This window comes from Taudactylus pleione, unplaced genomic scaffold (genome assembly GCF_031769625.1).
Source record: "Taudactylus pleione unplaced genomic scaffold, aTauple2 ptg000352l, whole genome shotgun sequence".
Classification (NCBI taxonomy): Eukaryota; Metazoa; Chordata; class Amphibia; order Anura; family Myobatrachidae; genus Taudactylus; species Taudactylus pleione.
Genome location: NW_028284753.1, coordinates 11,751,360 through 11,769,242, shown reverse-complemented (window position 1 = coordinate 11,769,242; position 17,883 = coordinate 11,751,360). Strand labels below are relative to the sequence as shown.

Genomic DNA, 17,883 nt, shown 5'->3' with positions numbered 1-17,883 from the left:
AGACGCTGAATACGGAACTTGGTTAGGCAGCACTCCACGGAAAAAAGAGGAAATAAGCTTGTTTAACGCAACGTTTCAGATGATTTTTACATCATATATATATACATATGTTTAACCAGATTCTGACCTCCCACCATGCCATTTTAATTGCTGGTGTCTTGCCTGCTCTGCCCAGAGCCAAAGAGGAGACTGGAGTGCAGTGACTGAGTTACTGACACTCAAAGGCCCATGGGAGCAGCAGCCTAGGAGGAGCTGGAGTCGGCCATCTCCATGGCTTCTCATTCCAACCTGCTGTTTAATAAAGACATTCCATTCTTGTTCCATTCCATTCTTGTTCTCACCTTTGGGCCCATCATCTTCTGCAGCTCCTCTGCCTCCTCACTGGCTCAAGCCAGGTTTACTCACACCTCCCAAATCTCTAAATTCAGCCTCCCACGTCTGTTCCAGCCAGGGCCATCTCTTCCATTGGGCTTGTTGGGCAGTTGCCCAAGGGCCCAAAGCTTGTAGGGGCCCGCCAATCCACCCCCCTGCACCTGCGGCCAGTTTGTAAATTTGTGATATTTTTATAAGCCGACCGCCGCTGCACTGTATTCCAATCTAACCTCCCCCACTCCATTCCCCCCCGGTGACGAGTACTCACCTCAGTCCCAGTTTCACTTCATCTGCTGGCTTCAGACCAGTCAGGCAGAGTCTCTCTGCATGTGTGGGAAGTCTGATGGGCATGCAAGAGGGTTTAATTTTATTGACCATTTACATTTTTTCCCATAAATCAGTGGGTAGGGGCCCCAGTGCATTGCTTTGCCCAGGGCCCACACTACTTATAAGACAACCCTGGTTCCAGCCCAAACCAACCCTTCTCAGATGAGACACTGAATTTAAAACCCTTAAACAGAAATCCCTTATGTCTTGTTGCCATAGGGGCAAAAATATTAAATATCATGTTGTTCATACAGACATCACTAACATGAGCAAAAAAATGAAAAAACTATTTCGATGCAAACCAAACCGGGCTGCTTTAAGTGCCCTAATTGTTTAAAATGTCGCTACCTGCAGGAGGGGAGGAGATTTTATCATCCTTTTTCAGGTGGAAAATGTAAAATATGTCATTATCTCACTTGCACTAGTAAATATGTAGTCTATACTATAACATACCCATGTGCCCGACAGTATGTTGGCAAAACCGAGCGCCAATTCAAGGAGCAAATTGCGCTCCACCGTTTGGCGATTAGAGTGCCCATAGCTAAAGGATTCAGCGAACAACCTGTGCCACAACACTTTGCCCAGGCAAAACATAACCTTTCTACATTGAAATACCCCATTATAGATCAGGTGCCATTGTTGACCAGAGGAGGCAATAGGGGTAAATTGTACTCCAGCTGGAGATAAAATTTATTGACAAGGCCCCCTGTGGCCTTGATGAAACACTTGGCCTACATTGTTTTTTGTACTTGTCCTTGCGCTAGAAAGCATAATAGATACTTCGTATACTGTGCTACATTTCTAGGGACAAGTATATATATATATACTATATAGTAGTGGGAATGTACTTCTTATACCAGGATTCATCTTTACATGGATGAACATTAATGTTATGTTGTTTATTAAATCTTTGTTTCCACGAGTTACTATTACCAGCATACTTTAATATAGTGCAGTAGTTGGTAATGTATGTGTTTCTAACAGTTTGTTTATATCACCGGGCACATTTCTGACGTCACTGCCCAGCGACCTAATGACCGGAAGCCAGGCAGCGGCGTTCAGCAAGCATGGTGGACGCGTACATAAGGTGAGTGTGTTTTAATGTAATTTTTACAATGCTGTTCCTGACGAAGGTGCAATAAAGCGCTGAAACATTGATATAACACTGCTTTGACCTTTTTGTTGTCAATCCAGAGTGCCACCACCCTGTCATACATATTGTTATTCAGCTACATGCTGGTAAAGAGGAGGGCACCCGGGAAGCAATCTATTGGAGATAATTGAGTGCCGTACTTTTCTGTATGTGTGTCTGTATATATGTATATATATATATATATATATATATACTAGGGGTGAGCGGGTTCGGATTTCTGAAATCCGAACCCCCCCGAGCCCCCCCCGATCCGAGTCCGATCCGAGTCAGGCTCGACTTTTCCCGCCTGACTCGGATCTGACATCGAGGCAAAACGTCATCATCCCGCCTTCCGAGTCTCGCGGGTTTTGGATCCTATATAAGGTACCCGCGTCGGCGCCATTTTCTCACTCGGCTGTGGACAGTGAAGAGGGAGGGTGGGAGTTAGTGCTGTGTAGTGTAGTGTAGTGTAGTGCTGCTGTTGTCCACTACTTCAAAGTCCATAGGGGCTGGCTGTGTTGTGCTGTGCTGCTGTTGTTAATAGGGGCTGTGTCCACTACTTCAAAGTCCATAGGGGCTGGCTGGACTGTGTTGTGCAGTCAGTTCCAAAGTCCTGTGCAGTGTCCCAGTCCTAAAGGGGTGCTGTAGTGTTGTCCAGGGGGTGCTCTGTCCATCAGGGGTGCTCCCCCCAAGTGCTAAAAAAATAATATATTTTCTGTGTTTGTGAATTGTGTGCGCAGTAGCCGCACGTGCATCAACAAAGTAGTGCCAAGCGTGCGCCTGTGTCATAAGTAAAGGGCCGGCTGGCTTGACCGTTAAGGGTGCTGTAACCCCCGAAAGTACACTCCAGTCCAAACCAAAAAAAAAATTATTTTCTGTGTTTGTGAATTGTGTGCGCAGTAGCCGCACGTGCATCAACAAAGTAGTGCCAAGCGTGCGCCTGTGTCATAAGTAAAGGGCCGGCTGGCTTGACCGTTAAGGGTGCTGTAACCCCCGAAAGTACACTCCAGTCCAAACCTAAAAAAAAATTATTTTCTGTGTTTGTGAATTGTGTGCGCAGTAGCCGCACGTGCATCAACAAAGTAGTGCCAAGCGTGCGCCTGTGTCATAAGTAAAGGGCCGGCTGGCTTGACCGTTAAAGGGTGCTGTAACCCCCGAAAGTACACTCCAGTCCAAACCAAAAAAAAATTATTTTCTGTGTTTGTGAATTGTGTGCGCAGTAGCCGCACGTGCATCAACAAAGTAGTGCCAAGCGTGCGCCTGTGTCATAAGTAAAGGGCCGGCTGGCTTGACCGTTAAGGGTGCTGTAACCCCCGAAAGTACACTCCAGTCCAAACCTAAAAAAAAATTATTTTCTGTGTTTGTGAATTGTGTGCGCAGTAGCCGCACGTGCATCAACAAAGTAGTGCCAAGAGTGCCCCTGTGTCATAAGTAAAGGGCCGGCTGGCTTGACCGTTAAAGGGTGCTGTAACCCCCGAAAGTACACTCCAGTCCAAACCAAAAAAAAATTATTTTCTGTGTTTGTGAATTGTGTGCGCAGTAGCCGCACGTGCATCAACAAAGTAGTGCCAAGAGTGCCCCTGTGTCATAAGTAAAGGGCCGGCTGGCTTGACCGTTAAAGGGTGCTGTAACCCCCGAAAGTACACTCCAGTCCAAACCAAAAAAAAATTATTTTCTGTGTTTGTGAATTGTGTGCGCAGTAGCCGCACGTGCATCAACAAAGTAGTGCCAAGCGTGCGCCTGTGTCATAAGTAAAGGGCCGGCTGGCTTGACCGTTAAGGGTGCTGTAACCCCCGAAAGTACACTCCAGTCCAAACCAAAAAAAAAATTATTTTCTGTGTTTGTGAATTGTGTGCGCAGTAGCCGCACGTGCATCAACAAAGTAGTGCCAAGCGTGCGCCTGTGTCATAAGTAAAGGGCCGGCTGGCTTGACCGTTAAGGGTGCTGTAACCCCCGAAAGTACACTCCAGTCCAAACCAAAAAAAAAATTATTTTCTGTGTTTGTGAATTGTGTGCGCAGTAGCCGCACGTGCATCAACAAAGTAGTGCCAAGCGTGCGCCTGTGTCATAAGTAAAGGGCCGGCTGGCTTGACCGTTAAGGGTGCTGTAACCCCCGAAAGTACACTCCAGTCCAAACCTAAAAAAAAATTATTTTCTGTGTTTGTGAATTGTGTGCGCAGTAGCCGCACGTGCATCAACAAAGTAGTGCCAAGCGTGCGCCTGTGTCATAAGTAAAGGGCTGGCTGGCTTGACCGTTAAAGGGTGCTGTAACCCCCGAAAGTACACTCCAGTCCAAACCAAAAAAAAATTATTTTCTGTGTTTGTGAATTGTGTGCGCAGTAGCCGCACGTGCATCAACAAAGTAGTGCCAAGCGTGCGCCTGTGTCATAAGTAAAGGGCCGGCTGGCTTGACCGTTAAAGGGTGCTGTAACCCCCAAAGTACACTCCAGTCCAAACCAAAAAAAAATTATTTTCTGTGTTTGTGAATTGTGTGCGCAGTAGCCGCACGTGCATCAACAAAGTAGTGCCAAGAGTGCGCCTGTGTCATAAGTAAAGGGCCGGCTGGCTTGACCGTTAAAGGGTGCTGTAACCCACAAAGTACACTCCAGTCCGAACCAAAAAAAAATTTATTTTCTGTGTTTAGCCGCACGTATATATCAAATCGATATAACATAAATGGAGGACCAAACTTTCTCCGATAAAAATAAAATAGAGAAAGATCAAGAACCACTTCCTCCTAGTGCTGAAGCTGCTGCCACTAGTCATGACATAGACGATAACATGCCATCAACGTCGTCTGCCAAGGCCGATGCCCAATGTCATAGTAGAGGGCACATACAATCCCAAATGGCAAAGTTCAGGAAAATGACCTTGAAAAAGACATTTAAATCAGCTGAAGAGAAACGTAAACTTGCCAATATGCCATTTACGACACGGAGTGGCAAGGAACGGCTAAGGTCGATCCCTAGTATGTTCATGACTAGTGGTTCAGCTTCACATGACGATGGAAGCACTCCTCCCACTAAAAAAATCAAAAGAGTTAAGCTGGCAAAAGCACAGCGAAGAACTGTGCTTTCTAAGAAGATATCACAAATCCCCAAAGAGAGTCCAAGTGTGGTGGTGGTTGCGATGCCTGACCTTCCCAGCACTGGACGGGAAGAGGTGGCTCTTTCCACCATTTGCACGCCCCCTGCAAGTGCTGAAAGGAGCACCCACAGTCCACTTGCTGATATGCAAATTGAAGATGTCACTGTTGAAGTACAACAGGATGAGGATACTGGTGTAGCTGGCGCTGAGGAGGAAGTTGGCGAGGAGGATTCTGATGGTGATGTGGTTTGTTTAAATCAGGCTCCGGGGGAGACAGTTGTTGTCCGTGGGATGAAAAAGCCCATCACGGTCATGCCTGGGCAGAAGACCAAACATTCCACCTCTTTGGTCTGGCAATATTTCTATCCAAATCCGGACAACAACTGTCTTGCCATATGTACCATATGTAAAGGTGAAATAAGTAGGGGTAGGGACGTCAACCACCTAGGAACATCCTCCCTTATACGGCACCTGCAGCGCGTTCATAAAAAGTTACTGTCAAGTTCAGAAACTTTGGCTCAGACCGTAAGCAGTCCAGGGACACCTAAATCCCGTTGTCCTGTTGTATCCAAGCGCCTGCAAACCACACCGTCAACTCCCTCCTCGTCAATTTCCTCCTTAGTCAGGATCGGAAGTAGTCCTGCAGGCCATATCACTGGCATGACTGACTCTCCTATCCGGGATTCCTCCGGAGGATCCTGCATTGCTACGCCTACTGCTGCCGCTGCTGCTGTTGCTGCTGCTGCTGGGAGTCGTTCATCATCCCAGAGAGGAAGTAGGAACACCACTACTTTTACTAAACAATTGACCCTCCAACAGTCCTTAGCGAGGAGGATGAAGTACGACAGCAGTCATCCTGAAGCAAAACGTATAACTGAGGCCTTGACTGCTATGTTGGTGTTAGACGTGTGTCCGGTATCCGCCATTAGTGCAGTGGGATTTAGACAATTGATGGAGGTAGTGTGTCCCCGGTTCCAAATCCCGTCTAGATTCCACTTCACTAGGCAGGCGATACCGAGACTGTACAGAAACGTCAGAAAAAGTGTCCTCAGTGTCCTGAAAAATGCCGTTGTACACAATGTCCACTTAACCACGGACATGTGGACAAGTGGAACAGGGCAGACTAAGGACTATATGACTGTGACAGCCCACTGGGTAGATGTATCACCTTACGCAGCAACAGCAGCAGCGTCACCAGTAGCAGCATCTCAGAAACGCCAGCTCGTTACAAGGCAGGCTACGCTGTGTATCACCGGTTTCAGTAAGAGGCACACCGCCGACAACCTCTTAGAGAAACTGAGGGAAATCATCGCCCAGTGGCTTACCCCACTTAGACTCTCCTGGGGATTTGTGATATCTGACAACGCCACCAATATTGTGCGGGCATTACATCTGGGCAAATTCCAGCACGTCCCATGTTTTGCTCACACAATAAACTTGGTGGTGCAGAATTTTCTGAAAAGCGACAGGGGCGTGCAGGAGACGCTTTGGGTGGCCCGAAAAATTTCTGGCCACTTTCGCCATTCAGCGACTGCGTGCCGAAGACTGGAGCGCCAGCAAACACTCTTGAACCTGCCCCGCCATCACCTGAAGCAAGAGGTTGTGACGCGGTGGAACTCAACCCTCTATATGCTTCAGAGGATGGAGGAGCAGCAAAAGGCCATACAAGCCTATACATCCACCTATGACATAGGCAAAGGAGGGGGTATGCACCTGACTCAAGCGCAGTGGAGAATGATTTCCGTGTTGTGCAAGGTTCTTCAGCCCTTCGAACTTGCCACACGTGAAGTCAGTTCAGACACTGCCAGCTTGAGTCAGGTCATTCCCCTCATCAGGCTTTTGCAGAAGCAGCTGGAGAAAGTGAAGGAGGAGCTAAGACGGAGCGATTCCGCTCGGCATGTGGGACTTGTGGATGAAGCCCTTCATTCGCTTTGCCAGGATTCCAGGGTGGTCAATCTGTTGAAATCAACCACTACATTTTGGCCACCGTGCTCGATCCTAGGTTTAAAGCCTATGTGGTGTCTCTCTTTCCGGCCGACACAAGCCTGCAGAGGTGCAAAGACCTGCTGGTGAACACACTGTCAGCTGAAGCGGAACGTGACACGTCAACGGCTCCTTCTTCATTTTCTCCCGCAACTGGGGCTGCCAGGAAAAAACTTAGGTATCCTAAGCAACCCGCTGGCGGTGATGCAGGGCAGGCAGGACCAAGTTTGGACATCTGGTCCGGACTGAAGGACCTGGCAACAATTTCTGACATGTCTACTGTCACTGCATATGATACTGTCACCATTGACAGAATGGTGGAGGATTACATCGGTGACAGCATCCAAGTAGGCATGTCAGACAGTCCATACCTGTACTGGCAGGAAAAAGAGGCAATTTGGAGGCCCCTGTACAAACTGGCTCTATTTTACCTGAGTTGCCCCCCCTCCAGTGTGTACTCCGAAAGAGTGTTTAGTGCAGCCGGGAACCTTGTCAGCGAAAGGCGTAGGAGGTTGCTTCCACAGAATGTGGAGAAGATGATGTTCATCAAAATGAATTATCAGCTCTTCCAGGGAGACCAGCCTCCAGAAGGTACAGAGGGACCTGTGGTGGTGGATTCAAGTGGGGACGAGTTAATACTTTGTGAGGATGAGGATGTACACACTGAAGAGGGTGAGGAATCGGTGGATGAGGAGGATGAGGATGACATCTTGCCTCCGTAGAGCCAGTTTGTGCAGGGACACATTAATTGCCAGCTTGTTTTGTGGGGGCCCAAACGAACCAATCATTTCAGCCACAGTTGTGTGGCAGACCCTGGCGCTGAAATGATTGATTTGTTAAAGTGTGCATGTCCTGTTTATACAACATAAGGGTGGGTGGGAGGGCCCAAGGACAATTCCATCTTGCACCTCTTTTTTTCTTTGCATTATGTACAGTTTGGGGCCTAGTTTTTCTAACTGCCATCCTGCCTGCCACTGCAGTGTCACTCCTAGATGGGTCACGTGTTTGTGCCGCCCACTCGTGTCGCTTAGCATAGTCATCCAGCTACCTCGGTGCAACCTTTTGGACATAAAAACACTATTGTGAGGTGTGAGGTGTTCAGAATAGACTGGAAATGAGTGGAAATTAAGGTTATTGAGGTTAATAATAGCATAGGAGCAGAAAAACCTACAAATTCTGTGATTTTAGCTGTTTTTATGCTTTTTTTCAAAAAAATACAGATCCAAAACACAAAACCCAGAACCCAAAACACGGAAGGGTGGTTTTGGCAAAACCAATCCAGATCCAAAACACGAAGAAAGATCCAGATCCAAAACCAAAACACAAAACACGAAAAGTGGCCGGTGCACACCCCTAATATATACACGTGTGTGTGTGTGTGTGTGTGTGTGTGTGTGTGTGTGTGTGTGTGTGTGTGTGTGTGTGTGTGTGTGTGTGTGTGTGTGTGTGTGTGTGTGTGTGTGTGTGTATATGTAGTGTGTATATTTAGGATCAACATGAATTTCCCTATATATTTCGTGTAGATTCTGGTTTTCTGTGTATGTGAATTTACAACAGTTTTCTCTCCTATATTTCTGTATTTGCATCAGGCTAGCTGGCTGACATTGCTGCCTTCAGGCAGGGGCAAGGAGTAGGTGGAGCCGCCAGCACTGATGGAGTTTGGGGAGGGCACAATGATGCATTGTGCCCACCACCTTTAGCCCCAGCATGGAGGGACAGTGGAAAATGACGGGGCTCCTCCATTAAAGACCCACAACTGGCCACACATGCACTCTAAAGCTGGCCACACATCTAAAGATTATCTGTCCAACCAGCCAACTAGTTGATTGGTTGGAATGAAAATCTGGTAAGGAATACAATCAGCAATTTGCTCCCAAACACTGGAAAATGGACCAAAACTGTTGTTTGAACAAATGGTTTAGAACAAACATTTAACAAACTTGTTTGAATTACCATTTTCATCTGTTTTCTGGCATTTAGGAGCAAATTGCTGATCATTATTTACTCCAATACGTTACCAGATTTTCATTCCAACCAATCAACAAGTTGGCTGGTTGGATGTAAGTTGGTCTAGTGTGTGGCCAGCTTTAGGCAGTTGTTCCCAATCTTTTTTGAACCACAGCACCCTAGAGTATTACAATTGTTTTCGCGGCACCCCTAAGGCCGGCCATGCACGGTGTGATGAGGCGACAGGAGGAATCTACATCCAACATATATGGAGGTCCGCACACGTTGTGATTGGGTGGCCGACCGCCCGATATGCCGGCTCCCCCCTCCCTCACCTGCATAGCAATACATGGGATCACACATTGCATCCCCTGCTTGCATGGTTCTGCAGTGCGATCAGGCGATGCCATGTACGACCCCACTGGAGTGCACTTTGCATGATATCAGGCCCATACACGGTGCGATATCGTACCAATCCATCGGATCGGCTACTTTATCGCACCGTGTATGGGCCGCATAAGCCAAAAGTTTGTTATTGACAAAAACTCAGAAAAAAATGTAAAGTGTAAAGTGAAGTAAATTGTGCTGACCTGTCATCCTTAGGCTCAGTTATGTAGTGGGTGACAGGTTTGCGCTTCTGTTTGTCCACATATTTACATTACATTGACCATAAATAATTTGATTTGGTTCTGGACTACCAACTTGAGACACCCTGCAAGTGTCCCGAGGCACCACAGGGTGCCAGGGCACACAGTTTGGAAACCACTGCTCTAAGGTAAGTGTTCTGAGCTCCTTCTCCCCTCTGTCCTTTCTGTCTCATATCTCCCAACTGTCCCGCATTTAGCGGGACAGTCCCGTTTTTCTGGGACTGTCCCACCCACGGGCCACAGTTTCTTGTGGTGGGAGGTTGGGGAGAACACATACCGCTGCTTTGCATGCGCACGGCATCTGTTCACCAGTATAGGGAGAGCCTGGGGGATGCCCAGCATCTCGGAGAGTGCTGGGCATGCCCCCTATAGTGACATAAACTGGGGTAGCTGCGAGGATCCACCCCATTTTCTAGATGCCGTCCTTTTTCAGGAAGCCCCGCCCCCTTTTCAGGCACGCAAAAGGTCCCTCTTCACGGACTACAAAAGTTCTGAGGTATGCTGTCTCAACAGCTCTGCCACTGCCTGGCTCTTTCCTTCACATTATACAGTATGCCTCCATGTGCTCCCCCTCTCACCCACAAGTGTAACTGTGTATAGCTCCATGTTCCCCTCCCCCCACCAGCAGTGTGTATGTCTCCATGTGCTCCTCCTTTCCCCCCAGCAGTGTGTATGTCTCCATGTGCTCCCCCTTCCTCCCAGCAGTGTGTATGTCTCCATGTGCTCCCCCTTCCTCCCAGCAGTGTGTATGTCTCCATGTCCCCTTCTCCCCCACCAGCAGTGTGTATGTCTCCATGTCCCCTTCTCCCCCACCAGCAGTGTGTATGTCTCCATGTCCCCTTCTCCCCCACCAGCAGTGTGTATGTCTCCATGCCCCCTTCTCCCCCACCAGCAGTGTGTATGTCTCCATGTCCCTTTCTCCCCCACCAGCAGTGTGTATGTCTCCATATCCCTCTCCCCCACCAGCAGTGTGTATGTCTCCATGTCCCCCTCCCCCACCAGCAGTGTGTATGTCTCCATGTCCCTCTCCCCCGCCAGCAGTGTGTATGTCTCCATGTCCCTCTCCCCCACCAGCAGTGTGTATGTCTCCTTATCCCTCTCCCCCACCAGCAGTGTGTATGTCTTCATGTCCCTCTCCCCCCCACCAGCACTGTGTTTGTCACCATGTCCCCCCCCCCCCACCAGCAGTGTGTATGTCTCCATGTCCCCTCCCCCCCGCCAGCAGTGTGTATGTCTCCATGTCCCCTCCACCAGCAGTGTGTATGTCTCCATGTCCCTCTCCCCAACCAGCAGTGTGTATGTCTCCATGTCCCCCTTCCCCACCAGCAGTGTGTATGTCTCCATGTCCCTCTCCACCACCAGCAGTGTGTATGTCTTCATATCCCCCTCTCCCCCACCAGCAGTGTGTACAGTATGTCTCCATGTCCTCCCCCCCACCAGCAGTGTGTATGTCTCCATGTGCTCCACCTAGTCAGCAGTGTGTATGTCTCCTTCCCCCCCCCCCCAGTCACAGGTGTGTATGTCTCCATGGGGAGGGGTGCATGATGCATTGCATTCAAGATACGATGCATCCGGCCACTCTTCGCATGCATGCCAGCATTGATTACGCTGGTATGCATGGAGGAAAATGCAAAGGACCGCTGAAGTCCCTCTGGCATCCTTCTGCACATGTCACCAGTATCAGCAGCATTATAGAGAAAAAAAATAATTGAAAACAAAAGCTTGTGCTTACGTGCCATTCTCAGCAGGGCAGTTTCTAGGGTTTGAGGCTCCCAGCGCGAGCAGTCAAAATGCGCCCCCCCCCTCGAAGCAGTAATATTGTGCAGTGGGTGTGGCCTCATCATAAGGGGGTGTGGTATCACAGTAAGGGAGTGTGATCTCAAAAGACCACAGAATGACAGCCACTGTGAGTACTGGGTTGGCTAACCTGTCAGGGGCAATGCGCTGAAAAATATATTTAGTCAAACAAAAGACATAGCCGTAGGCGCGCGCTCATAAAATGGGGTGTGGCCTAGCTATCACAAGCCCACGCTGCATTTCTGTGTGTATGCCTTTGGTGTGACATTTGCAGAAGTATGACCTTGCATCACACTCGTTTTTAGTCGCGTTGGGAGCGAACCCAGCACATTGAAAATAAAAGCCAGATCCACATAAAATACACTGCAACAAACCACTTCCACATAATATACACTGCAACAAACCATTGCCACATAAAATATATTGGAAAAGCCAGAGGCACATAAACTACGTTTTAAAACCACATCCACCTCAAATTAGGGGTGTGCACCGGACACTTTTCGTGTTTTGGTTTTGGATCTGGATCTTTCTTCGTGTTTTGGATCTGGATTGGTTTTGCCAAAACCACCCTTCCGTGTTTTGGGTTCTGGGTTTTGTGTTTTGGATCTGGATTTTTTCTTAAAAAATAAAAAAAAACGCTAAAATCACATAAATGGGCCTTTTTTTGTTCCTACGCTATTAATAACCCCAATAACATTAATTTCCACTCATTTCCACTCTATTCTGAACACCTCACACCTCACAATATTGTTTTTAGGCCAAAAGGTTGTACCGAGGAAGCTGGATGACTATGCTAAGCGACACAAGGGGGCGGCACAAACACGTGGCCCATCTAGGAGTGGCACTGCAGTGGCAGACAGGAAGCCAATCAGCGTTATGGTGCCCATTTGCATGTAGCACGAACCCGGGAGATCCGTGCTACATGCATCTGTGTGATTGGCACAGAGCAATGACAGGTCCGTGAGACCCGTCTGTGCTGCTGTGGTAAAAAAAAAAAAAAAAACCTGTGTAAAAAAGAAAAAAATGGCGTGCACCCCCCCAAAAAAGAGCAACCAGCCCCGGGCATTAGTAACCCAGTGCTGGGTGTGCTTAAATACAGGGGACAAACGACGTAGGGGTCCCCTGTACTTAAGCACAACCAGCACCGGGCTAGTCAGAACCAGCGCTGGTTGCCAAAATACGGGGGACAAACGACGTAGGGGTCCCCTGTATTCTGCGCAACCAGCTCTGGGCTCTGATCCGGTCCTGGTTCTGGAAATATAGGGGACAAAAAATGAGTAGGGTTCCCCTGTATGTTCCAGAACCAGCACTGGACTTTTTCTAGCGGGGGGCTGATGCCACAGCCAGGGGAGCCCTTTCACCGGGCCCCCCAGCCGCAGCATCAACCCTGACCGCTAGTCAGCCCAGGCCGGGGATCCCTGGAGAGCTGGGGACCCCCCCAATAAAGGGGTCACCCTCTCCAGGGCACCCCAGGCCCAGGCTGATAGCCCGGGGCTATCCCCGCCACCCCTGGTGGTGGTGGGTGGCGGGTTGATTGTGTGGTGTGGTGTAAATAAAGAATATCAAACATTGTCTTTACAAGTAGAACTGCAAGTCCCAGCTAGCCTGCCCCGCATGCTGGTACTTGGAGAACCACAAGTACCAGCATGCAGGGCATTAAGGGCCCACTAGTACCTGTAGTTCACCTGTAAAAAAAATGTTTAAAAAAACACAGGACACACACACCGTGACAGTATAAGTTTATTAAACATACATACACACACACACATGTACACATACTCACCTATGTAACCTGTAGCATCGGTCCACTTGTCCGGTAAAGTATCCCTAGGGGACCTGTGAAAAAAAACATACTCACCATCTCCTATGCGAGGTTCTGTCCTCTTCGTTCTAAAGTAGGCATCCCCGGACTTGGCAAAAAAAAAAAACGAAAACGCGATCCACGAACTTAGTACCGTTCTATAGAACGGTACTTCCCGAATGAGAGCTTAGCGGCGGGGTATCACCATGGAAACCCCGCTGCTAAGCGTTCATTGGCTGAGAGAGGTCATCTCCCGTCTCTCAGCCAATGAACGGCTCCCTCCATTGTAGTCAATGGTGGGAACCGCAGGGTAAACTTTAATAACCTTGCGGCTCCCAGCATTGACTACAATGGAGGGAGCCGTTCATTGGCTGAGAGAGACGGGAGATGGCCTCTCTCAGCCAATGAACGCTTAGCAGCGGGGTTTCCATGGTGATACCCCGCCGCTAAGCTCTCATTCGGGAAGTACCGTTCTATAGAACGGTACTAAGTTCGTGGATCGCGTTTTCGTTTTTTTTTTTTTGCCAAGTCCGGGGATGCCTACTTTGGAACGAAGAGGACAGAACCTCGCATAGGAGATGGTGAGTATGTTTTTTTTCACAGGTCCCCTATGGATACTTTACCGGACAAGTGGACCGATGCTACAGGGTTACATAGGTGAGTATGTGTACATGTGTGTGTGTGTATGTATGTTTAATAAACTTATACTGTCACGGTGTGTGTGTCCTGTGTTTTTTTTAAACATTTTTTTACAGGTGAACTACAGGTACTAGTGGGCCCGTAATGCCCTGCATGCTGGTACTTGTGGTTCTCCAAGTACCAGCATGCGGGGCAGGCTTGCTGGGACTTGCAGTTCTACTTGTAAAGACAATGTTTGATATTCTTTATTTACACCACACCACACAATCAACCCGCCACCCACCGCCACCAGGGGTGGCGGGGATAGCCCCGGGCTATCAGCATGGGCCTGGGGAGCCCTGGAGAGGGTGACCCCTTTATTGGGGGGGTCCCCAGCTCTCCAGGGATCCCCGGCCTGGGCTGACTAGCGGTCAGGGCTGATGCTGCGGCTGGGGGGCCCGGTGAAAGGGCTCCCCTGGCTGTGGCATCAGCCCCCCGCTAGAAAAAGTCCAGTGCTGGTTCTGGAACATACAGGGGAACCCTACTCATTTTTTTCCCCTGTATTTCCAGAACCAGGACCGGATCAGAGCCCAGAGCTGGTTGCGCAGAATACGGGGGACCCCTACGTCGTTTGTCCCCCGTATTTTGGCAACCAGCTCTGGTTCTGACTAGCCCAGTGCCGGTTGTGTTTAAGTACAGGGGACCCCTATGTCGTTTGTCCCCTGTATTTAAGCACACCCAGCACTGGGTCACTAATGCCCGGGGCTGGTTGCTCTTTTTTTGGGGGGGGGCACGCCATTTTTTTCTCTTTTTACACAGGTTTTTATTTTTTTTTTTACCACAGCAGCACAGACGGGTCTCACGGACCCGTTAGTGCTCTGTGTCAATGACACAGATGCAAGTAGCACGGATCTCCTGGTCCGTGCGTGCATCTGTGTCATTGAAATACACAGCAGCACAGACGGGTCTCACTGACCCATCTGTGCTCTGTGTCACTGTCAATCACACAGATGCATGTAGCACGGATCTCACGAGTCCGTGCTACATGCAAATGAGCACCATAATGCTGATTGGCTGAGAGCCGTGACAGACGGCTCTGTCAGCCAATCAGCACTTTGCCCATTAAAGGCAAAGGCATTTTTTTTTAAATGGCCGCTCGAGGCAAAACCTCGAGATCCGACAGCAGATCTCGAGGTTTTGCCTCGGGAGAGGGATCCGGGGCAGACAGGGAGATCCGAGCTTGGGCTCGGATCGCCCCGGATCCCCGAAGTTCGGGTGGGTTCGGTTCTCAGGGAACCGAACCCGCTCATCCCTACCTCAAATACATCATTAAATCCAGAACCACATAAAACACATTGAAAAAACAAGATTCACATAATACACACTTCATTCCAGCCCCCTCCCTTGCCATTCCATCCCGACAGGTTTTAGGCTTCCCCCCCACTGGCTCTCAGGCAAAAGTGCCCATTATGCAGTGCCCCCTGTAGTTGTCCCCATATGCAGTGTCCCCTGTATTTATGCCCCTTATGCAGTGCCCACAGTGGTAGTGCAACTTATGCAGAGCCCACAGTAGTGATGCCCTTTATACAGTGCACCCAGTAGTAGTGCCCCCTATGCCATGCCACCATTAGTAGTGCCCCCTGTAGTCATGCCCCCAATAGTAATGGTCCCTGCTGTAGTGCCCCAGTAGTAGTGTCCCCAGTTGTATTGCCCGAAATAGTAATGCCCCCTGTAATAGTGTCCCCAGTATTAATGCCCCTGTATTAGTCCCCCCAATAGTAATGCTCCCTTTGTACTAGTGCCCAAAGTAGTAAAGCCCCAAGTAGTAGTGCCCCCAGGCCCTGAGTAATGCCCCCAGTAGTGGTACCTCCTAAGCAGTGCCCCCCGAGTAATGTCCCCAGTAGTAGTGCCTGCCCCCAGTAGTGGTGTCTCCCCCCGCAGAAGTGCCCCCAGAGTAATGTCCCCAGGCTGCCTGCACATAAAAAAAAAAAACAGTAACACTTACCTTCAGCCCCGCTCCGGCGTCCGCTCCGCTCGGCTGCTCCTCTGCACTATGGGAAAGACGTCATCACGTCCTCCCATAGTGCACACTGGGGGAGCCGGAAGCCGGAGCCTCCGTCTCTCCGGCTGCTCTGCTCTGCCGGGCGCCCGCTGGTAACTGAATCTCAGCGGGCGCCCGGCAGTTAATATTCTATTTCTGCTGCAGAGGTCAGAGGCGGCGCGCCCCGTGCGATTGCACGGGCCGCCTGCCCCTAGACACGACCCTGATTCTCAGGTTATTCCACGCCGCTTCTGATCGTTGACCATCACCTACAGTAAACCCGAGGATGGCAGGTGAGCACAATCTTCTGTTTTAATTTTATTTCTCTATAATGCTGCTGTCTTTGGTGAAATCCCTGACGGGAGTAAAATACGCCAGTTTTCACCAGTGAAGCTTCCCCATTATTAACAGCACAAGTATTATGGTGGTACTTGTATCGCCACAATACCTGTTCTTTCAGCAAATTTAAATAAATACAAAAAAATGCTTTATTCCTTGCAGGATATCTTCAGTTTATGTTGATTTTTGTATTTATTTATTTTTTCTTGTAGGGTTGGGTGGGGGGTCCCAGACCAGTAACTTGCCTAGGGCCCCATGAAGGGTAAATGCAGCTCTGATTTGTATGGTTTGATGCATAACACCCATCCGCACAGCCCAAACTTTGAGAATTTTTTAACTGGTTTACGCACCAATTGATGCCCCACCCATGATGTAGCTCCACCCACAACGTCCTATTAGATCATACATGGTTTGCATTGCACCACATGATGTAAGCGAACGCTGAGACTTGGAAGTGCTGTAAATAGATGTTCACATATACATATATGAATAGATTTATCAAAATAGACCAATACGGTGTTTGATTTTTAAAATAATAGGTCTGCCTCCATATATATATTCTTTATCTCTGAATTTTAGATATGTCTATTATATTTTTAATTGCTTAGATGATTGTAACCAAGTGTTAACGAGCAGCCATATTAGGTCAGGTATAAAAATGCCGATCCAGACACACACCAGAAACCTTTAAAAAAAGCTGCAATTATATGCAGCGAAAAGCATCAGAAATTCCAACAATAAAGTGGCAGATGGCTAAAGGTAGGAAAATCCTTAGAATTACTGCTAATCTGCCTGAACCAGCCCCCGTGATACAGAGGATAATTACATTTACCACTGGAGATTAAACCAGCAAATACTTATTTTTTTGGACTGCGCCATACACGGCCACCGTGGTTCTCTGAGGGCTGCCCCTTACGTTGGGACAACCACACGCTTCAAAGACTCCCTCTATCAGTGTAAGAAAGTGATACAAACACTGTTACCTTCTGAGGGCTATACTATTGCATGGGAACAACTATACGCCTTAAAGACTAGGAATTGGTAAATAATATATGCCTACTGGACAGTCCTTTATATTGACTTTTATTTTCTGGCAATTCCAGTTAATACACAGGAGGCATGATATACTGTAGGAACAGGAAACAATTGAACTTTACATATATGTTGATGTTGTGGGTGAATTTATTTGCTTGCTCTTTTTAAGAGAATCTTATTTAATATCTATTACATGTATTGTTTTACCTCTATTTAGATGTACATGCATTGATTTTATTAACATACACAATAGAATAACCCTACTATTTATTCAGTGTACTATATAGGGACTGACTATCCCTTTTTGTAAGTAGCTGCTTGGTCTAACATCACATACCAGTGCCTGTAAAATACCTTTCCTTGGTGTTCATTGTCTTTTTGTTCCACCTGCCCAATCTGCATCTACATAGTACATACCCTTGCAATTCAAGTTCAGTCGATATGCAGATATATCTTTTAGGTGTGTACCCAGCTTTATTCCAATCTCTTTGATAAGGTTTACTCACATGTCTACAAAGATGACACATAGTTACTGAAATATCAAGCTTTGCAGTAGTTGCCACTTATAAAAGTGTCCCCATTGTTTGTCTTTACTGATTATTTGATAAGATATGTCCTTCTAATTTAAGATATGACATTTCCATTGGTCTTCTCACACCTTTTGCTTCTGATATTCCAAACTGATTGAGAATTGTATCAATTTTAGTAGGCTACTTATGGTTTTCATTGTACCTACTTCCTAGATAGTATGTCACCT

The 17,883-nt window shown here is 48.1% G+C and overlaps 1 long non-coding RNA gene across 1 annotated transcript in view; it reads left to right on the top strand.

Annotated features, from left to right (window-relative positions):
* The window catches only part of LOC148508660 (uncharacterized), a 34,658-nt gene that overhangs the window by 333 nt on the left and 16,442 nt on the right, over window positions 1-17,883 (top strand). Inside the window, exon 2 of the long non-coding RNA XR_015869567.1 lies at window positions 1,684-1,786. This is a non-coding gene — a long non-coding RNA (uncharacterized LOC148508660). The remainder of the gene's footprint in view (window positions 1-1,683; window positions 1,787-17,883) is intronic.